Source organism: Dermacentor silvarum, chromosome 9, assembly GCF_013339745.2.
Source record: "Dermacentor silvarum isolate Dsil-2018 chromosome 9, BIME_Dsil_1.4, whole genome shotgun sequence".
Classification (NCBI taxonomy): domain Eukaryota; kingdom Metazoa; phylum Arthropoda; class Arachnida; order Ixodida; family Ixodidae; genus Dermacentor; species Dermacentor silvarum.
The window spans coordinates 134,515,975-134,536,281 of record NC_051162.1 but is presented as its reverse complement, the minus strand read 5'-3'; the positions used below and the strand labels follow the sequence as shown (position 1 = coordinate 134,536,281).

At 51.1% G+C, this 20,307-nt stretch overlaps 1 protein-coding gene across 1 annotated transcript in view; it reads left to right on the top strand.

The window, feature by feature from the left end:
* The first annotated feature begins 566 nt into the window (after positions 1-566).
* Positions 567-20,307, top strand: part of LOC119464412 (uncharacterized) — a 221,800-nt gene continuing 202,059 nt past the window's right edge. The window contains exon 1 of the mRNA XM_037725366.2: positions 567-1,507. The gene's annotated coding sequence lies outside the window, so the exon portion shown is untranslated. The remainder of the gene's footprint in view (positions 1,508-20,307) is intronic.

Genomic DNA, 20,307 nt, shown 5'->3' with positions numbered 1-20,307 from the left:
GCCGTGGAGAGCACCTCTTCTGTTGCTTTCGTTGCGAGGAGGCAAAGTGCATCTCTTTTGTTTACTTCTTCTCGCGACATTTCCGCGAACGAGAAGGTAGCGCAGCAGCTACCGAGCACCCCTCACCTGCCACTTCCCCACAGCCTCTCTGATTTCATCTCCGAAAAGCCACGGCGGCGTCCTTTTTTTTTTTCTTTTTTTTTCCTTCCTGCTCTTCAAAGCGCCTGATCGTTCGCTCCCCTCTCCGTTCTTGATTACTCCCATTTACTCGCGCCGCCGCGCGGCTTCTCTCCTGCGTCTTCTACAGGCGGCACCGAGTTTTCCTTGGCACTACCCGAGACCGGGGTTTCTCTCCTCAGACTCGCACCGTGAGCTCCGCCACCCGCGTTTGAGTGGGGACGATTCCGCGGCAGCACTCGAACACACACACCCACCCACCCACCTCTTCCCTCCACCGGGACTGCCGAGAGTGGACTGCACCACCACCCCAGCCGCGCGCAACCAGACGAGCGGACCCTCCCTCCCCCCGTTGGAATCTCGGAGCCAATGGACTCGTCCATTACTCCCCACGCCGAGCGTTCCTCCTCTCCCTCCCCAGTGGCAGCGTGGAGTCGCTGCCGTCGCTGCTGTGCCCGCTCCCGAACCGGCGGCTGCGTGTGACGCTGCCGCTGCGAGCCGCCGCCGAGTATTGACCGCGCCAAGCCCAGACCGTCAGCTCTGCATCGGGCTGGCAGTCCGCGCGCCCCTGTGTGTTGTCTGTTGTGCCGAGGATTCGCAGCGACTCGGGAGGTCTCGCGGTGCTTCCTTTTCATTTCTAGTTGCCAGAACGGATACTTTCAGCGGTGCCGATCCACTTTCGGAGCAAGCGGCAGCGAAGTTACGTGTTGTTTCGGTGGAGGATTTGCGATTCGACACTCGTGCGGTCGCGTCACAAGACTGGGCACCTCATCTCGAAGCGGCCCTGCCTTCGACACACCACCTCACGCGCAGTGCAGAACGTCGCTTGCTGTTCGGCGCCTTGCTACTTCCACCAAGCCAGGATTTGTCAAGCCAACATCGCAGCAAACGGCTTCACCTCACAGCCCAGGCGTCCGTAACGACGCCGCCGGCAGGCTACCTCTCCTGGCGGCCGTGTCTTGTTGCGGCGGGCCCGGTAACAACAAAGCGATGCCTTGTTCTCGCGCCAGTTTGCATTGGGAAACTGTGAACTGACGGTGGCTGGGGAGTTACGCGGACAACGATCTACAGCGGTAACTGTTTTTCAAATAGGATCTGCGATTCCCGTTCCTTTGTTCGTGGTGCCCGTTCGGCTGCTGCCGCGCGCTGTTTGAGAGTCGGCGTGGTGTTCCGCTGGCTTTATCGCGGGGATTTTGTGAGATTTCGCCGCGTCTTTCTGGATTGCACACCCATGTTTTGTGGATACGACGTGTTCGCTCCCGGATACACCTCTCTGCGCTGCAGGCGGCGATTCTCCGACTTCGGCGTCTGATGGATATACGCTAGGAAGGTGAGTCGCTGTTCAGCGCCTACGTGTTTTGTCCTTATGTGCGCCGTTCTCACGGTTTTGGTAACTTCTGCGATATCACTTGACGCTTGCTCGCCGTACTGTGGTCCGATAGTTCCTCACGCTTCTGCTAGCGGGAATCCACGGCCGCTCGTAACGCACGAGAAATATTCGTCTGGTACAATACTGCGTATTTCGCTTTATATGTGCAGCACCGTTTGGAGCTCCCCCGCAATCACAGAAACGTAAACTAACAGCGTTCGGAACGTTGTCCCTCAACGCTTTGCCTGTATGTTGCTGCAGCGCTTATGAAAAACGGCTTATCAGGCTGCAAAAGTTGGTTGCGAGCATTCCAACTCTCTTCGGTTAGGCATTGGATTTTTTTTTTTTTTTTTTTGCGCACGTTCCGAGTCTTCACGTTTGATATTGATCGCGCATTCTTGAAATACTTCCTCCTCGAGAACGTAAAACTTTGAGCACCGTTGATCTAGCTAGCTTTCTTGTTTTGTTCCCTCTCTCTTCAACGTCAGGGTCATGTGCCTGAACAACTGGCGTTACGACCAGCTCATGACAACTTGGGTTGGTCGTGACTCTGTTTCAGCATCGCATAAATTTATCCCACGCTAACGTGTTAGAGGCGACCTCCGTTTGACGCTGGTGCTTTGACATCAAGGAAGCGAAATATTGAGTGATGAAGTGGGGGCTCGCATGTCATGTCCGGGCGCGCATTTATTTTCATTTTAGGGATAGAAAGCGTATAGATGTTGAATGATGAGGCTATCGCCTACGAAATATAATACCGCACATCAGTAATGTCCGTCATGGTCGAGAATCAATTTGTGACTCCCATGAAGCTGCGTTATCCGCTGCCCGAAATTTAATTTTGTTAAGAAACTTACGGAAGTGTCAATTCAGCCTTTATTACTTATAAATGTGTATTGATTCGTTAGTCGATTTGTAACTTTTTGTAGCCTTTTTCCTCTGTGACTCACGTGGAAAAGATTACAAACTTGACCCTGAAGAATGACATATCTCAAGGATTGCGCGTGAGTTCGCGTATGACGACAATCATGATTAGATTTAAGGCATGGGATTATCACGTTACTACGAACGATAGTCTGGTGCATAGTAAGATCGCTCTTTCTTTTTTTTTTTTAACTTAGGAACGCGTCAGCTACGTCTGTCTTTCGTTTGTTATCCCTGTTGTCTTTTTTCAAACGTCCTCGTTTCTTTTTTCTTTTTTTCCTTTTTTTTTTCTGAGCGCAGAATATTGGCTATAAATTGGCTCGCTTAGCCTGTGAAAGTCTACCTTGAAATTTCTCAAGTTTACGTGTGGGTCATTTCAAACACGACAATAAGTGCTAGTTTCATCGCCTGAACGCAGCCATTGAGTTTTTACTTGGTCGAAAGATGTACGAGTAAATAGCTTGTCGTTGCCTGTGGCTGGAAACCGTTGCCATTGCCAGACAAATCAGATGAACAGGAAGGAGCCTAGCGCGAACTTAATCGCTAAGTAATCAATGACAGCTAAAAGCAAGCGTCTACGGGAAGTTACCGAGTTTGTTTAGGTCGCAAGAACTATAGTGTCAATGCAAAAACTATTGCGCCAAATTGGGTGACCGTAAGTATTCGAAGCTATTATTATTATTATTATTATTATTATTATTATTATTATTATTATTATTATTATTATTATTATTATTATTTGTGTGTGTGTGCGTGCAGTGTTATGCCCGAGTGGACAAGTATAACGTCCAGCATGTATCCCAACGCTCTGCTTTACGAAGTTACAAATTGTGTGGACTTGGCAGACGTTGTTTTAGCGATGAGTGCCCCGAGCGCCAACTTTTGTGCGAGAAATTCCTGGCCACTAAAGTCACCGCGTTCAAGCGGAGTGTGGCCAGCCTTCAAAGTACGTGTGACTCACAGCGCGCTCTGTTACTCCCCACTGTTGGCTTTTTTCCTGGGAGCTCTGCATCGGTACCTTATGGCAGTGAGTGGGAAACGGCTTTGCACGTATCGGTTGCAAAGCCCCCGTTTTCTTGAAAATGAATAAAAAGAAAGCACATTGCGAAGCCCGAGGCAATGGCTACTGCTCTTCCGCGCAGTCACCTGCGATCTTCGGGCAGGTGTGGTTGTGTCGCCTAAGATAAAGGTTGAAATGAGCTGATTCAGACGTGGAAGAATACACGAATGTTCATATTGACCTATGTTGGTGAGTCGTAGCACCGGGCGAGTTGGAATGCTCTCATTTCGAGCAGTGCACATCCAAACACCAGTCTCTCCACTCTGTGCGCGCGCTTTTTTCTGTGCCCTGCTAAATATTGAGAAACCCGTCCATGAGAATAATTCCTCCTCCGAGCTTCGAAAAAAAAATCATTGTTTGAGTAAGCCTTTCTGTGGGCGTCTTCAGCTTTAATCTTGCCGTCGGATGCTACTGCTGTTGCACTCTTGTTTTCCCATTGTACCCGATGGGGACTGCAGGATGCAACTCTTTGAGCGCACACGAGTATTATACGTTCGTTGATCACAAGGACGTCATTCTCGGAAACCTTTAAAGCAGCCTACAAATGCATATCGCTTTCGTACATATTTGGTTACACTGTCCGATTTCTTATTACGTGAAAACAACAATCATTCAAAATTGCGCGTCGCTATGCTAACGAGTTTTCAGATCAAGCTTTTTTTCAACATCACGTACGGATACGCGATGTTGAGGCTACAGGCGAAGAGCCACTAATTGGCGTGACGGGGAGTGTGCGCCCTTTATAATGCAACGGTGACGCCATGGGAAGCCTAAACATGCAGTGCACAATGACAAATGTGCAGCGTAACAACGCTCGCATACATTTTAACGAATTCAGCGTTAAACAAAATCAATATCACCCATAAAAGCAGACAAAGAGCATGTATTTAAAATGCATGCATTTAAAACCAGGAAAGATGCAACTGGCGCTCATAAATTGCCCGAGCACGTGGTATGAACCAATGTAGGGCCCGTCATAAAGAGACATAGGATCGGTTAATGTGTTGCACAAGCCATCATTGGGAGAGAGAGGGACGGATGGGGAAGGAAAGGCAGGGAGGTTAACCATGGCCGTTTGGCTACCCCGGGGTTGGGAGACGAGGGAAAGATGGGGCAGAAATAAAGGTAAACAGAGAGAATCAATGAATGTGAACACAGGATAGAAAGTTGGCCGAGTTGATGCGTGTTTATGGCAAAGGGTGCAACGCGGACAATGCAAGGACTCTACAGGAGTGGACACTACAAGCGCTTGTGGTGTCTTCTGCAGTCTTTAATATTACGACGTCTATATACCCTTCACCATCAACGTGAACACATTCGCGGAGTAATGAGGTTATTCAGGTGTAGAGTTCTGTGATGGACATCTGTCTTTGTGAGATAAAGCTGCAGTGTGTCAAGTGTTTCACTGGGAACAGCGCCTACCGCCTTTTGTTTCGTTTATCAGGTCGCTTTCTGAAAAACGGAACATAAAGAAACATATTCTTGATAGTAATTATCAGTGAGGGCGAGACACTGCCCCTGCGCCCGTTGCGATCACATTTAAAGGCGCATCGTCATCATCATCATTCTCAGCGGTTAACCTTCGCCCGTCCACGGCCAGATGGATGGCGGCTCGTCACTGTGCTTCTCTATGCAAATGCAACCACGCGCGCGTGGTTGCAAAGAGCAAAGGAGCCTGCACCATATCCTTTGTGAGTTGCCGTTTCGTCTCGGACTATTAAAAAAAAAAAAAGAACTCCGCTCGTGTAGACTCACTGGGCTCGCGCGGAGTCTTCTTGCCTTCAGCGCCCTGAACAGTTGAACGTCCTGAAAAAGCGCTGGCCAATGGATGGTGTCCAAATCCACGCCCCACCGCCGGCTCCCGCCCAGTAACCGAAACACATCTGGTTGACTAGATGCGCCGGAAGCAATTGCAGGAGACTGAAATACGTTATGGACGCCATGTTTTTTTTTTTTTTTTGCATTACCTGGGGCCGTATTCTGAAACGTTCCACGTCGGCGATATTTATTTTTCGCTTTCAGGCGCGCGCTGATTGGCTGGTTGAGCAAAATTGAATGATGTCGGGCTCAACCAGCCAATCAGCTCATCCAATTTTGCTAGAACACCCAATCATCGCGCGCCTGAACGTTTCAGTGGAACGTTTCAGAATACGGCCCCTGTAAAGGCAGATAAAGTGTAGTTAACAAAGCCACAAGAACGTCTGAAGCGACAAGCATGAAGATCAGACCAATCCATGCAGTACTAACCATCTTCTGTATGGCAGCTGAAAGATCGCTGCACCGAGTTCCCTCTGGCAATGTTTGCAGTACAGAGATATACATATAAAGACGGAAGAAAGGGAAAAGCAAGTAAGATTGCGGTTTGCAGCCCTATACACTGAGTAACGGGGGAGGAGATGTAGAAAGATAAGAAGTGACAGAGCACAGACACGGCGCTCACTGCCAGTCACTATCACAGCACAGTGTCACTTGTATAGCACAACGAACAATTCCTGCTACAGCCGCACGTGCAGGTCTATTGCCCTTAAACGCTGCAGCAGTGCCTTCGTCGCACTCTGCTGCGATGGCTGATGAGGTAGGCATTATAAAATGGTTTGCTCCGATACACAGTGTCAACGGTGCATCAGAGTCTTTCCTTTGCCTTTCTCTCTTGCTCTGATAATAGTCTTTGATAAGAGTGCGCGATTGCGAGCGATCGTCTCTGTACAGTTCCTGCTGAGAAAGCTGCAGTGTGCGCACCACATTGTGGTACACGCACTCGTCTGAGCTGCACGAATCGGGTGAGCAGCTTAATGCTCAGCGCAATGCTAAACCTTGCTTTATCGCTTTCAGTGCCTTGCCTTCGGGCGAAACTGCCAATTTCGCTCTAAAAAAGTAATCTTTTCATACGCTTCTGCTGTGTGTAGTACACAGCCGTCTTTTACGTTTCTCCACCGCAGAGCTAATTCACTTTTCCCTTTTACTGTCTGGATGTAAGATATAAGATCCCCTTTTGAGGTGGTCTTTAGGCAATCAAATGAATATGAATTGAAAACCGGAGATGTCGGGCTGGGTAACCATCTGTTCAATTACCGCTTGTTGGACACTGCGACGTGCCAAAAAGTCCATGCCGAATGGTTTCTGTGCCATTTCGTCTGGGTCCTCAGACCAGGAGGAATTCTCTCTGAGAAACGTGTGCAGATATCCTTTGTAGCTTCCTGCAACAATCTGGTGGATGACAATTTTACCCTTTCACCATCTTTTCTCTACCTTGTGGGCTTCCGCAGAACTGGTTTGATTTCGACACGCTATGCATGAATAGCTGACATCGGCAGAAGTCGGCAGTTTCTCCGCTGTAACTCAGTGCTCAGTATGCTGAAGATAACTGAAGAGCATAGAAAAGGACACTGAGAACTGAATTGATCTTAGTGATGGGTGAGTAATATACTCAGACCAAAGGAGAGAAAACCAAAAGGAAGGGGTAGAAGTACAGAAAAAAAAAAAGGAGAAAACTTATTACTGGGCGCCCTCTGTTGGCCACGGCGTGCTCCTTCCGGCTGCAACCTTTGCATTCGACCTATCCTCGCGTTGCTCGGACACTCTCAGGCTGATTGTGCTCCAGAAGCGCTTCGCGATGATTTGACAATTGTGTGACAGCGTCGTCTGCTCCGGCCCCGACGTCGCCTTTTCTGTGTCGCCCGCTGCCTTCGCGGCTTCCGCGTCTCGCGCGCCAATGGGAATTCGCGTCGTCTGCATCACCGCCGCGACAACAGACGACAGGAAAAGAACGACAGAATAGTCGCCGCCGAGAGCTTCGGCACGTCAGCAAGCTGCAGTTCATTTCATCCGGGCATCCCCCCGGAGATTGACAAGCGTCAAAACAAAGCAAAAGAGCGAAAAACGCTGTATAGTACGCCGGCATCGATCTCGTCGAGAGCACTGCTTCATCTCTTTGATATTCTCCTTTGCCCATGTGTGTGTGTGTGTGCTTTCCACGTGCGTACAGCGACCTCCGTCGCTCTGTTTTTGCTTCCTTCGTCACGTTCATTCTCGAATCACGAAGACGACGACCGGGCGGCACGGACGGATAATGCGAGCGCATCGCTTCGCGCTCTTTTTCGCAAGCTTCTCCTTCCCCACTCTGAGCCGCAGTCCTTGATTTGCATGCATTGGGGACAGAAAACTCTTTGCTGCTCGTTTTGTTCGTCACCGTTCGTCGATGCTCCGTGCCGTTTTAGTTTAGCTTTGTTCGTTTTCTTTTTCTTTCTCGCCGCTCTTTGACGTTGTCGAGGTCCTGGTGTGGGAACATTGTCGTGATTACGCTTTGACGAGGAGGCCGGTCAGCATCGTGCTTTCGATCAGCCGCGAAGCTGACAACCGGGCTAATCCCATTCTGTGCGCTTCTCACTGTCGGAGAGCCGACACCGGCGCTGCTCGCACGGTGGTACGTTGAACGTGCCGCCGCTCTCTTTCTGCTTCCTTTCTCGGAGGCTTTCGGTGCGGGGTTCCTGGTTTTGGATGTGCCAGCGCTGGGTTCCATAAAAAACTGCGCAGCATTGTAGACGCTGAAGTGGTGCGAACAAGTGCCATCTTGCGTGGGCGATAACGCGGTGTGCGTCAGCTCTCACAAAGAGGACACGCTAGATGCTTAGGCGTCATCTCGAATCTTCGACAGACGGAGCATGGATTTTGCTGCACTACTGACGCGCTATTTTAGGCACACTTACTTTCGCCTCTTCCAGGCAACGCTTATGCTGTGTTGAAAGCTTCTAATGGCTTCGTCATTGCCGTATCCTTGGAGCATTTTAACAATCAGCTATGCATGCATCGACCGAGGATGATTCTGTGGTCCTTTTCCCAAACGAGCGCACGAAAACTCCGCGCTCATTGCGTCGTCGTCTGTTTTACGAGAAGTGCTGCGACTGGGGATATTTAACTTTTCTACCGCGATGTTTTGAACGCGGTACAAAAACTAAATCTGTTTAACCGTTCTCGTGAGCGAGATAATTTAGCCATGATGGAAACAGTGTTTCTGTATGCTGTACTCCTGGTATGCCTGGTTTCCACAATGCTGCATCGTTTTCCTGCGAGAGAACTTCTTGTTCGCGGCTACGACGGCGTCGCTCTCTTTTCCCGCTTATGTATATCAGCGGCGGTGTCTCGTGATGGCGGAGGTTCCTGCCGCCATTGTGCCGGGGCTGGGCGCACAATCGTGGCGTGTATAGCCGATTGGGAGAAAGGACGTTCTGGACTGACGCGACCTTCGCTCTCTCCTTTCTGGCTCCCTATTGGCCTCTCCCTGTCGCGTCGAATTCGGACAATCGCTAAGTGGCGTCCTCGACAGGACGGCGTGAGGCGGGCATAAAAGCTACCGAATTATGAGGGCGGGCCGAACGTGAACGGAATGCACCGCCGGGGCCGCGAACGATCACGACGCTGCCGTGTAGCATTCCCCCCGTTCCGTTTGGCGCCCCTTGGGCAGGAACTGGCCCCGTGTCCTCCCGTTTTGTCTAACTTTTTCTTTTTCCCCGATCGAAGCACCATGTAGAGGAGTGCGCCGATACTCAGCCGTGCATCGTTGGGCGACTATAGGTGGCGCTATCCAATTGGGCTGCCAATTCGCAAAGCTGCTCTCAACTAAGAGCACCTCGTGACTTGCTGGCGACTGCGCTGTGCACCAGTCGTGATAGCCGAGACTATATGACAGCGGAGACAACAGCCGCTCGTCCGTTTGTGGGTCGTTCCGGGGAGGCGACAACCGCGCCCGTATTTCCGACCCGTTTTTGTGCAGTCGTCGGCCGCAGTCGCAGCCTCCACGTTGTTACACTTCGGTTGCTCTGCAGTGCCGGCCATTATGAGTTTCTTTCGTTTACTGAACGAACGAGAAACCCGGTGGATCATTATATCTTGGCCAAGCATTTACGTCGTTATCGCGCGGCGCCAAGTGTGCGCAACGACGCCGGCCGTTCTTTGTTGCGGCCGCGCGTGACGTCTTTCGAATCAAACGCAACATGATCAGGTCATGCTGGCGACCACATCTTTATTGGGATGCAGAATGTGTTGGAAGATATTTTCTTAGATATCATGACTAGTCTCCTAGCTCGTGCTTATTATATCGCGCATCAAGCGCCCACGCTTCGTTCTGACGCCTTTTTATTACCTCTTTTTCACAAGGAAATTATGCACAGTGCTAGCTGTTGAATGAATGAATGAATGAAATCTGGGGTATTACGTGCGAAGACCCTGACTTGATTATGAGGCACGCCGTGGTGGGGGACTCCGGATTCATTTTTACCACCAGGAGATAACGTTCCCCAAAGCACTGGACACGGGCGTTCTTGCATTTCGACCCCATCGAAATGCGGCCGCCGCGGTCGGGATTTGATCCCGCGACCTCGCGCATAGCAGCGCAACACCATAGTCGCTAAGCCATCTCGGCGGGTGATGCTAGCTGTTGATAAATCTGCCAGCCTTGGGTTGGCAAGGGAGCAGCGAAATAAGGGAACATGCATTTAACGTCCACAACAAAGCATTTGAGGGTCAAAGACTTAGCTACAACGCGTTGGTGAGCATGAATAACGTCGCTTCAAGAGGAAAGAAATTGTATAGATGAGCCGAAGTTCCACAGCAGTGCTCTTCCAAAATCCGCGTTACGCCATTTTTTTAGCATTTAAATATACTTTTCATAAAAGGTTACCATCCACCGGAGTGTAACACGAAGTCACAGAGTAAACCCATCGAGGGTTTCTCAGAAAGGAAGCTTCGCAGTTGAAGAAAAATTCGTCCCGGTCCGGGGGCGGCAACCTGGACCATCGCCTTTTCCTGGCGATCGCTCCACCATCTGAGATAGCAGAGAGAGGCGCCCGTTAAGGCGTTTTTGCATTCCTTTTTGGCCTCGGTGCTGCACTCGGGTGGATGAGTTTTCCCTTTCATGAAACTCACTCCATCTTGCGCATTACCGCAGTACATGAGTGGTGATATGCTATTCCATATAAATTTTACCGGCTTCAAAGTTTTCTTCCTAAAGCTGGTGCTTATACCTCCATCCGCAAACAAAGCGCGCAGGTGCGTGATCAATGTTTTGCATAGCATTGAAGGACCCTGATACTACGTTACGCAGAAGGACAGCTGCATATATGTCGGCGCGTTGTTGACTGGAGTGCTATAGAAATTGACGTGCACCTTTTCTAAGCCTTTCTATTCCCTTATTTCCAATGTCATTTCTTGTCTCTTTTTGTCCTTTGCACGCCCGAAGCCCCGTTACACAAAAGCCGCCGAAAGGAATGTTTCGAAAGCGACACGTTGTTTCGAACGTCAAGCTCCGACACGATTGCAGGGTAACAAGTGCTGCCGTTGCGAAAACTTTCCATCTTGGAAAACCTGTGCATTCACTTGCATAGACAAATTTCGGATACGATTACGAGATTCCATTACACCGCCTCCGCGCGAATGCCATGCGCGTTTTGGAGAAATACGGACGTCAAGGCTTCAGATCTGGCTCTTTATTATTATTATTATTATTATTATTATTATTATTATTATTATTATTATTATTATTATTATTATTATTGCATGTTAGAGTGATAGGAACGCTCTTGCAATCACAGAGAACAGTGCAGAATACTTATATTTCTGTTGTTAAGCTTCTTTTGTCTCGCTGCATCGGTTTTGCGAACTTAAGGCGTACGCGGGCTCAGTGTCACTGTAGTTAAAGACGTCTGCAAAAGCTGTTTTATTAAAGGAGGTACACCTGCGTCTGGCGGATGGATGGGCATCAGTGCACTGATTATTGCGTCCGGAACGTGCCAGTGTGATCAATCGATAGTATATGCAGTATGTAAATTATTTTCTCATGCACCATATACATTATTGTGATATACTATAATATATATAATAAAGGAATATCATGTACATATTCGGCTGTCAGACGGCGAGGGTAATTAGAAATCGCTGGGAAACGCCTTCGTCCTGCTTTTGTTGCTGATGCGATTAAGTCGGACGATTTTGGGAAGCGAGGGCATGTTGTGCGGTATATGCTCTTACTACGCACACAATTGTGTTGTTGGGTTCTGCAATATGATTGCCACTGAAGGCTCGCGTACCTCTAATCCTAACGCAAAAAGGGGTAGCGAAGTGACAAAGCCAAAAAAGGCGATGTACGCGCACATCGGCGGCGCAGAAGTCGGGAATTTCATCAAACTTAAGAGCGAACTTGTGAAAGGATAGCGGCAGCCGTTTATTACTCCTCTCCGTACCTTCCGGCAGCTGATTATGCGAATAAACTTCGTCCCGGTGCTCAAACAAGGAAAGCACAGGCGCTGTTTGGAAAATGTGGGACGACGATAATGAAAGCAGGGAAAAAAAGAAAAGTGAGGCGGAGTGCGCATGCCGAATTTGACGCGGGCTGGTGGAAATGAAAAGGCGTCGTATTCGGATGCGTTTTCTACGCATTTGCTTCGCAGAGTCCACCGTGACGAGTGCGATCCGAAGGGGGCGGAATTCCGTATTCATCGCTATTCGGCGCCGAGCCACACCGCGTGTCTCGGTAAAACTGTGCACCGTTCGTGAAGCTACGCGCGCGTGCATGACGGGCTTTGACTGCGCTTGTAAAGCGTGTTTGTTTTCGTTGGAAGCGTGCGCTTATACCACAGTACGTTTGTGCACTCGTTGATGGGATGGCTTAACCCCTGCGTTGATTAAAGCGCAGTTAGGTATAGCTGCACGACAGGCTAACGTTGGGTCACCGAAACCGTGGCCAGGGGCTCCGGAAGTATATGATGATGATGATGACGATTTAATGGCATCCCCTTTCATATGGGGCGGCGACAAATAGTCACCTAGCCTGCGTGATTTAATCAGGTATACTATACATGTTCTTTATCTAGCATTTTTGTATACCTCTCATTAATCTTTTTCTTTTTTTTTTTCAAAATTTACCTTGTACCTGTATATCTGATGTGTAGGGGCGACGTCTGGGGGCTCATGCCGCATCGTGTAGTTCACCCCTCTCTCTCCACATATATATATATATATAGGAGCCCCTGACCACGGGCCGTCTGCTGACGGCGGTAATCAGAAACTAAGCTCGGCAAGAAGGCACGTTGCCGTCACAGGCGTGGGCGTATCTGCAGTTTCATGTCGTGATATCTTCAGGAAAACTTGTCCTAGTTGGCATCTTCGTGTCACCGCCCTCTATAGAAGTGCACGGTCACATGGAAGCACGGTATGGCGACACTATGCACGTTTGCCCCTGACTCGTCGCAAGTAACAAATGGACAGTGTAATGCCGTCGCGAAGGCTAACTGCTGCGTAGCGATTCACCTGAGCACGACTTTGCTCATTGCAGCACGCGTGTCGTGTCACTCCGTGCAGCGTCGTCTGCAACCGATTTCGAGAGCGGGCGAGGCCTTGCATGCCGGCTGACGCCAGATTCAACTTCCGGAGCGCTGCACGCGACTTTAGGCAGGCTCTGTACAGCTGAACAGTCTCCGCCTTGCCTGCATCGATCATGGAAAAAGGAATTCGTGTCCGTCTTCAGCCAGCGTAGCCGGTGATATGGCGGGGAGAAAATGAAAGAAAAAGTTAAATAAGGCGCAGAGAGAGGGAAGGAATCCCCTTAAAAGCGATCCCAATTGTGCCGAGCCTAGGTATTCTCATTTCCTTCTTTTATTTAGTTCTTCGCTCCTTCGTGAAATGGGAAGCCTTTTTCGAGCCCCGAAGAGGTGCCTGTCTTCACATTTGCATACAACCTTGCCATTCCGAGCCGGACCCGTCGGCGTGGGGGTTGGGTGTTAGGAAACGAGCATGCACCATCCGCACTCCAATGTGTGCGTTTCTTCATTCTTTTTTCTGTGCGCATTATTGGGCAAGTCAGCGATGTTCGATTCCTCCTGTACTTTCTTGTGCATTTCGGCACCATGACAAGTAAAATCTCTAGGCACCCAATTACGATCCGAGTTCAAGCCATTCTTTGGTATCCCTTTTCCACTGTGCCTGTCATTGGCTCAGTAGAAGCAGTTGTGTTTAGAAAGCTCGGTAAATGCGTTTCCCTAGCCTGTGTAACACAAACGAGAGCACGTGGGAGAGGCGACGTGGAAAAAAACAACATCAAATGCTTATTGAAAGAACACCCATATACGGGCAAACTTGCACGCCTTTAATGTTGTCCTTATAACCTTTTCATGGCATTTGTGTTCTATCACGATTTCATGTTTTCCTTCGGTAACGTTTCAGAAGGCACCTCGCTGTGCGTCGCCGTATATAGCTGCGCGATGCGCGGGGGGCGTCATTCACTTGGCCGCAAAGAGCAGGCATGTTTTTATGGCGATAGAGGCGGGTATAATAGGCCCCTGCATTGCCCTGCCTTCTGCTTCTGCGCATGTCTCGCCGAAGTCACGCACCGGCGTGGTGATGTTATGCACGCGACACAGTTGCTGCAACCTTTATGCTATTAAACATGCGGATTTGAAGGCATTGAGCTATTCCAAGCCGATGTTATCTTTGGATATCGGTCGCTGAGACTGACGCTCGCAACGTCGGTGGCTGTACTTTTTCGACGAGTGCGACCAGCCGCACGTTGCACAACGTTGCGGGGTTCTTAGCGAAGCATCTTTTTTACAGCGAGCCGCATAGGAATCCACTTCGAGAAGGGGGTTACATGCGGTGCAAGCTCATTCAATTTTCTCAGCGTATATTTGCTGCGTGTTTTCCGGGTCGCACGCAGTTCGCTCTTCCTTCGAAGCAGCGCATGCTTCGTGTTTACCCTTTCTTTCTTTCAAGAGCTGTTCATGTGTAGTCTCTCCTCTGTTCAATGCGGAGAGAGAGAGAGAGTGAGAACAGGGACCGAAAGGAGTTGCGCAGAGAAATTGCAGGCTCGGTTTACGGCCGCTGGTCGCGATCATTCGGGAGCGATTGCCGACTGCGTGCGTGTTGTTCCCTCGGTTTCGACACGGCGTTGTAGAAATGGGCGGAGGCAGTTTCATCCCGCTCTGTCCCGGCTTCAGAGCGCAGGCCTTTCTGGGCCACCATTTTGTGCTCCGAGGGAGGAGCAACTCCATGGCGTTGTCCTCGCTCATGCTGTGCAGCAGCAGCACCGCGGTAATTGCTTCACCCAATCGGTAAAGGCATGGCGGACAGTCGCAGATGCCTCTTTGCTGTACAATCGCCGAGACGTGCCGACGCGTGAGAGAAAAGGAAAACGAGCTTGGTAAGGTGAAAATGTTTGCCCGTAGGTTACGATAAGTGCTACTGCAGCACCGAAGCCAACACCTTGTTCGACTGGGTGCGGGCAGCTTCAGAAGTTGATGGTTTCCAGCTTACCGCTAGGCAGATAAACGCAAGAAATTTCCTTTCATGTTCCCTGTCTTTGCGTTCGTGTGCCCAGCGGCAAATAGGTCCTTTGGAAGCTTCAATTACGATATGCTAACATTTGGAAATCTCAGTACTGTCAGCGTTGTGCTCTGCAGGGTCATGCGTCCGCGGTTGCGCGCAGTATACTTTAGCAGCAGTGAATGACGTCTGGATGACTATTTTTTTTTTCCTTTGACGAAATCGCCTATACCGCGGTGGATCACATCCATTGATAGTTCGGGTGTGTCGGCATTGAGCCTAGCTCCTGTTCAAAATTTGCCTGCGCCGGGTGCAAAGGCCGCCTGTGCGCGGCACTACTTCCTGGCGCGTAGTGGAGCTCGCGTCCAGCGCTATAGCGGCGCAGCACGGTGTTGTCTCAGCGGAGCCAAAGGGTTCCTCCTCTTTCTGCACTCTTCTTACGCTCGCATTAAAACGAGTCGCGGCGCGAGCCCAACGCACCAGACATCCCCGAAGCGCGAGCGAGACCGCGGCGGAGGAGCGTTTTCATGTTTCATGCAAATGAGCCAGGATTGCCGCGCACGTGTCTCTTTGCGAAGCAGCGCCGCGTGGGCGCGCCTGCCGACTCGCTTTGAATTTAGGGAAGCGCGGAACTCGGCGCAGGCTCTCCGTGAGTGCTCGTTGCCGCCGTGTTGTCCTTTCCGGACACGCAGCGACATCCGCTTTAATCGCGGGAGACAACCTTGAGCAGCACTCGAGGCCCGCGCTCTTCCTTCTCGGTCGGGATATGCAAAGTTTCTGCAACGAGGAAGCTCGCATGTGCGTCCGCGCATGTTTGCGCTGTGTAACTCTTTTCGCGTGGAATGAATTATACACACTTTCTGCGCCGGTTTCGCATCTCCCTTCTTGGCGCTTCTTACGTTCCGAGTCTTCAGGGTGCGGCAACTATTCGATACTTTGGCCTCCGTCAGCATACCCGTGTATGTTTACAAACGTGCGCTGCTCCTGGAGCCTTCATCGGGTTATCAGTTATGCTTATACGTAAAATGCAATGAAATTCAGCGTTGGACCGCCGGGCACAACGTTTGCATGGAACCATCACTTTGCGAGATGCTAACACACTGCAAAGAAGCGGAATGTGGTTTGTACTTGGTCGCGTGTTCTCCTCGTGTGTGTTTCTGCGGGCTCGTTTCGAAAAACGTCGACCGTTTTAGTGCTTTCGGTACATTCCCTGGGAAACTTATCTAGACTCTCTAAAACGCGCGAAGCGGACAGAAAGCGATGCTTTGCTGTTACAGAACTCCCCATGACCTTTCACCGCATCTTTCACCGCGCCGACTTTTCCACTACAGATTATCGTCACATTAGCAGATACGAATGACGCCAGATCAAGAATATACAGTATACTAAAACTAAATGTCGTGCCTTTCAGAACCAACATGCTTGACTCTGTCACAAACCTATTCGTACAATGAATACCAAGATTCACAGCTGAGCAAAAGAAGCAAATGAAGGGTTAGAAAGGTCCATCGTTGATCGTCGTTAGTTTAGGATTCGATTAGAACGTATCTCAGTTTCACTGAAACCCGAGTTAAACAAGCCTTTCTAAATTGCTTGTGGCACGTCGTCAGAACTCCTCAAATCTGATGGCGTTCTTGCTGCACGAAGCGGACCCCCGTGCACAGTAGCTGTGGCGGTCATATCGGCGCTGCGCTTTTGGCGCTAAGTTCGAAAGGGCAAGAAGCTTGCACTTCCTTTTCTCCGCTAATAACTAATCTTATTTAGTCTGCCGAACAAACCCGGAGATGTTTCCAAGAGACCAGCCTTCTATACAGAGTAGCTTGATTTAGTGCTTGCTTCGGCTTTCAAGCCGTCTGTTCGTGCGTGTATACAGCCACTGCAACGTCGATGCGTGCTAATGTTTTGGTACGCAGTCGTTGAGCAAGCACCGTGGCACTTTCCCTCCTCGGCGGGCGAGTCTTGCGCATCGTCCACGTGCGTGTTGTGAGCGACAATCGGGGCTTCTATCTCAATTTCACTTACGCCCAGGATAAACGGAAGCTCGCGGCCGCCGTTGTTGGCACGCTCCGTTAGCCGAGCTTTAATCCGAAATGGCGGCGCAGCGTCTAGACGCCCTAATCACGACGCCGGCGATGGCCCCGTTTACCGCGCTGGCGAAGAACGGGGTAAGAGGAGGACGGGGGTGTCTCCCAACCGGGGATAGTTAATCTTCGGCGCTGCAGGCTTTGTCGCTAATCGCCGACAGGCGCTGCTTTCGGGGCACGGCGCTTGCGCGAAGCTTCGCTGAATGAACCGCGCAACGGCGATGAATCCGAGGAGGGCTGCTTCACTGCATCGCAGGCGGAAGCGTATGCGCGAGGAGTGGTCACTATACAGCGAGAGGCACAAAGTGCAGCACTGCGGCTGGCTTACGTACGCGCTGCCTATTGAATATACTGGCCGCCTTGCACACTCCTCGGAGGATTCTGGTGCGACGCGCGTAGTCTCTCAATTACAGGTCGCCCGCACGCGCATTAATTAGTGTAATGCGCAGGTCAGGCAAAGCACGCAAAACCGTAATTCCCGCATCACTCGGCTTTGAGAAAATTGGACTTCATCGCACCCGACTGCGCATCGTCTAGCATGCAGGCGGCGCTGTGGGATGTGCAGCGCGGTATAGGCTAAATGCGGCTGCGTTTAACGTATAGCTCGCATGTGTGCTGCAGCGGGAGCTCACGAGTCCTTCGAATGGCGCTCCTTTCCATCGCGATCTCGTGAGCGACACAGCTCGCGCCGTGAATTGCGCGACGCAGCAGTTAGCGTGCCGAGGAGGCGAAACGGTGCCATCGGTTCATCGCGGCCGTTTATCTCCCGTTCGTGGGGTCGACGGCGCCGTGAAAGAAACGTGCTCGCTTCTTGCCGCCTCAGTGGACGCTCATAGCCGCGCGCGCCCTCGGTCGCTATTGTTCGAGAGGCTCGGCCCCGGGTTGATAGCGGCGCGTGGTGAGCTGCTTTGCGCGTCGAGAAAAGTACGTGTCTTAAAGCGGCCGACCGGCCGGCACAATATACGCATACGCCACTGGCAAGTGCGCGCTCTTTTCGGTCCGCCATTGTATTGGGGGCTTCATTGTGCTCGTGTTTAACGTAATTAAGTTATAGGCTTGCTCCGTGCTCGCTGCCTGGCTTATAACCTAAGTGTTCGACTTGTTTGAAATCGAACGCTCGGGTCAGCATTCCTAGCTATAGCTCTCCCTGGACAGCTTACCCTTTCACTAGGGGGCCTCCACATTTCTTCAATAAAGCGCGTGGCTTTAGGATCACGAATGATGCATACTAATGAGCGCGCATCTATGCGCCGCCCGTCGCTGCTTCGCACAAGGACCGTACGTCTTTGCCGTCCCGCGACTCCTTTACGATGTCGTGTACAGCGGCACACCAATTTGGAACGTCGTCTGTGATCACTGTCGATCAGTTCGGGCTTTGGGTTCCGTCAATGGACGACGTAGCCCGCCTCGCGGAAGCATTTCCCGTTGACATCTATAGGCCTGCAGCGGCTGCTATAGATTTCTATCTGTTCTGACAAAGACGACATTGCCAAAGACAGCAGTGTTTCGGCTCTCGACATATATATGTTACCCGTGAGCTTTAATGGACAGTCTTGAAGCGCGGCGCGCATAGTCATTCTCAAGGAACACGCTCATTCCGAATTTTGGCGCTCTGCCACATCTGTCGGTCCACCGAAAATGGATCGACGGCTGTAATCTTCTTGTTTTCATTGTCAGTATGTAGATGTATACCTGCACTATACGACTGCTAAACACAACCAAACAGTGCTGAATGCAGTGCCGCCTAATATAGGCCGTGTTTCATGCCTTAAGTTAGGACCCTGTTCTCCCTCCCTCTGTCTTTGAAGCCTGTTTGTCTTAGATCTCGGCGCGAAGCTCCGAGGAGCTCGTGGTGAACAAAGCGCGTCGCAGAAGATAACCTGCAGCGAAGAAAAACGAAAGCACACGCGTTCATTCAGTGGCGCGCAGTTCCCACCGCGAGGAGGCGTCTCCATCGCGAGGCGTTCATGCAGCCTCGCGCTCGCGTGCTCGGCGCGCACGTTGTCTAAAACGGAGCGCGCGGTAACTCACACGGGCACGCACGCAGAAGCGCGCGCACGCGCTCGCGATAACGCCGGCGCGAAAGCGTTTACTGACCCCCCCACCCGTTCCCGTCTTTTGTTCTCGGCCGTGCCTCGCCCGGTGTGTGCGTTGTTGATATCCGCGTCGATTAGCAGCGCGGCCGAGCCCGCTGACCGGTCCGCCGGCTTTGTCATGCGGCGCGCGCGGGCAGTTTGTCCGTCGCCCGGCTCGCCTTTCCGCCGCAGGACGACGTCGGCGCCGCAGTAGTATCTGTCGGCCGACGACGTCGGGTAATTGCGCTTATATAAAAGGTCCCGCTGGCCGTTGTGTGCTGTGCGCCGGTGCGGTGTGCCTCGTTGTCGGCCTGCAATTGGGTCGTTGGCGGCCGTAAACGCCGGCACGTCGCCGAGTCATTGGGGTTAAGCGCCGAGCCGCGTTGCACTGTTTGCTGTGGCGGCGGGGACACGCCCCTGCATGTGTGTGTGTGTGTGGTGTACACGCACGTGCGTATAGATGTAATAGGCCAGTGGGGGAGTTTCGCTCGCCGAGGTATTCCCGCAGTGCTTCTCGTGTCGGCAAAGTAGTGCATGCACAGTACGGGTATAGCGATAACTTTTCGTTGACGGGACGCTGTCACTTTTGGCCAGTTGTGGGCTCGTTGTTGCTTACTCTCTCTCTCTCTCTCTCTCTCTCTCTTTGCGATCTCTCCAACCCATTTATCCTTCACCCCAGTGTAGGGTAGCAAACCGGAAACTCACTTCTGGTTAACCTCCCTGCCTTTCCTCTCTCGCTTGCTCTCTCTCGTTGTTGAACTTATGCAACGTACGAATAAACGTTTCCTTGCGCAATCCTTAGCCTTCCTTGCCCAAAAATTAGCACAGTCTGCTTCTCTCTAACGCCACGTGGACGTACGACTTGTAACTCGCGGATTCGTTTTTCGACTTGCAGGTGCGTGAGCGTGGATGATTCGTTAACGTATCCGTTTGCTCTTTCTTTTTCTTGTAATACATTATACCAAATCGGCTAGGATACTGAGCTTTCACAGCAGTAGCTGACTGCATGACGTCCGCAAACACAAAGCGGCGGGCCACGATGCAGTCGTGTCTTCGTCGCACTGGATGCACTCGAAGAAAGCAAGCGTGCGCGCTACGTTCGCGCCCGTATGCTCGTGATGCGCTGCTGCCAGTGTCACGAACCCTCGTCGTGCCAGCTTCTTATTCCGGCGCACACTTTAGTATATCATCATCACCATCATCATCATCATCATCATCATCCTATATTTATGTCCACTGCCGGACGAAGGCCTCTCCCTGCGATCTCCAATTACCCCTGTCTTGCGCTAGCGTATTCCAACTTTAGTATAT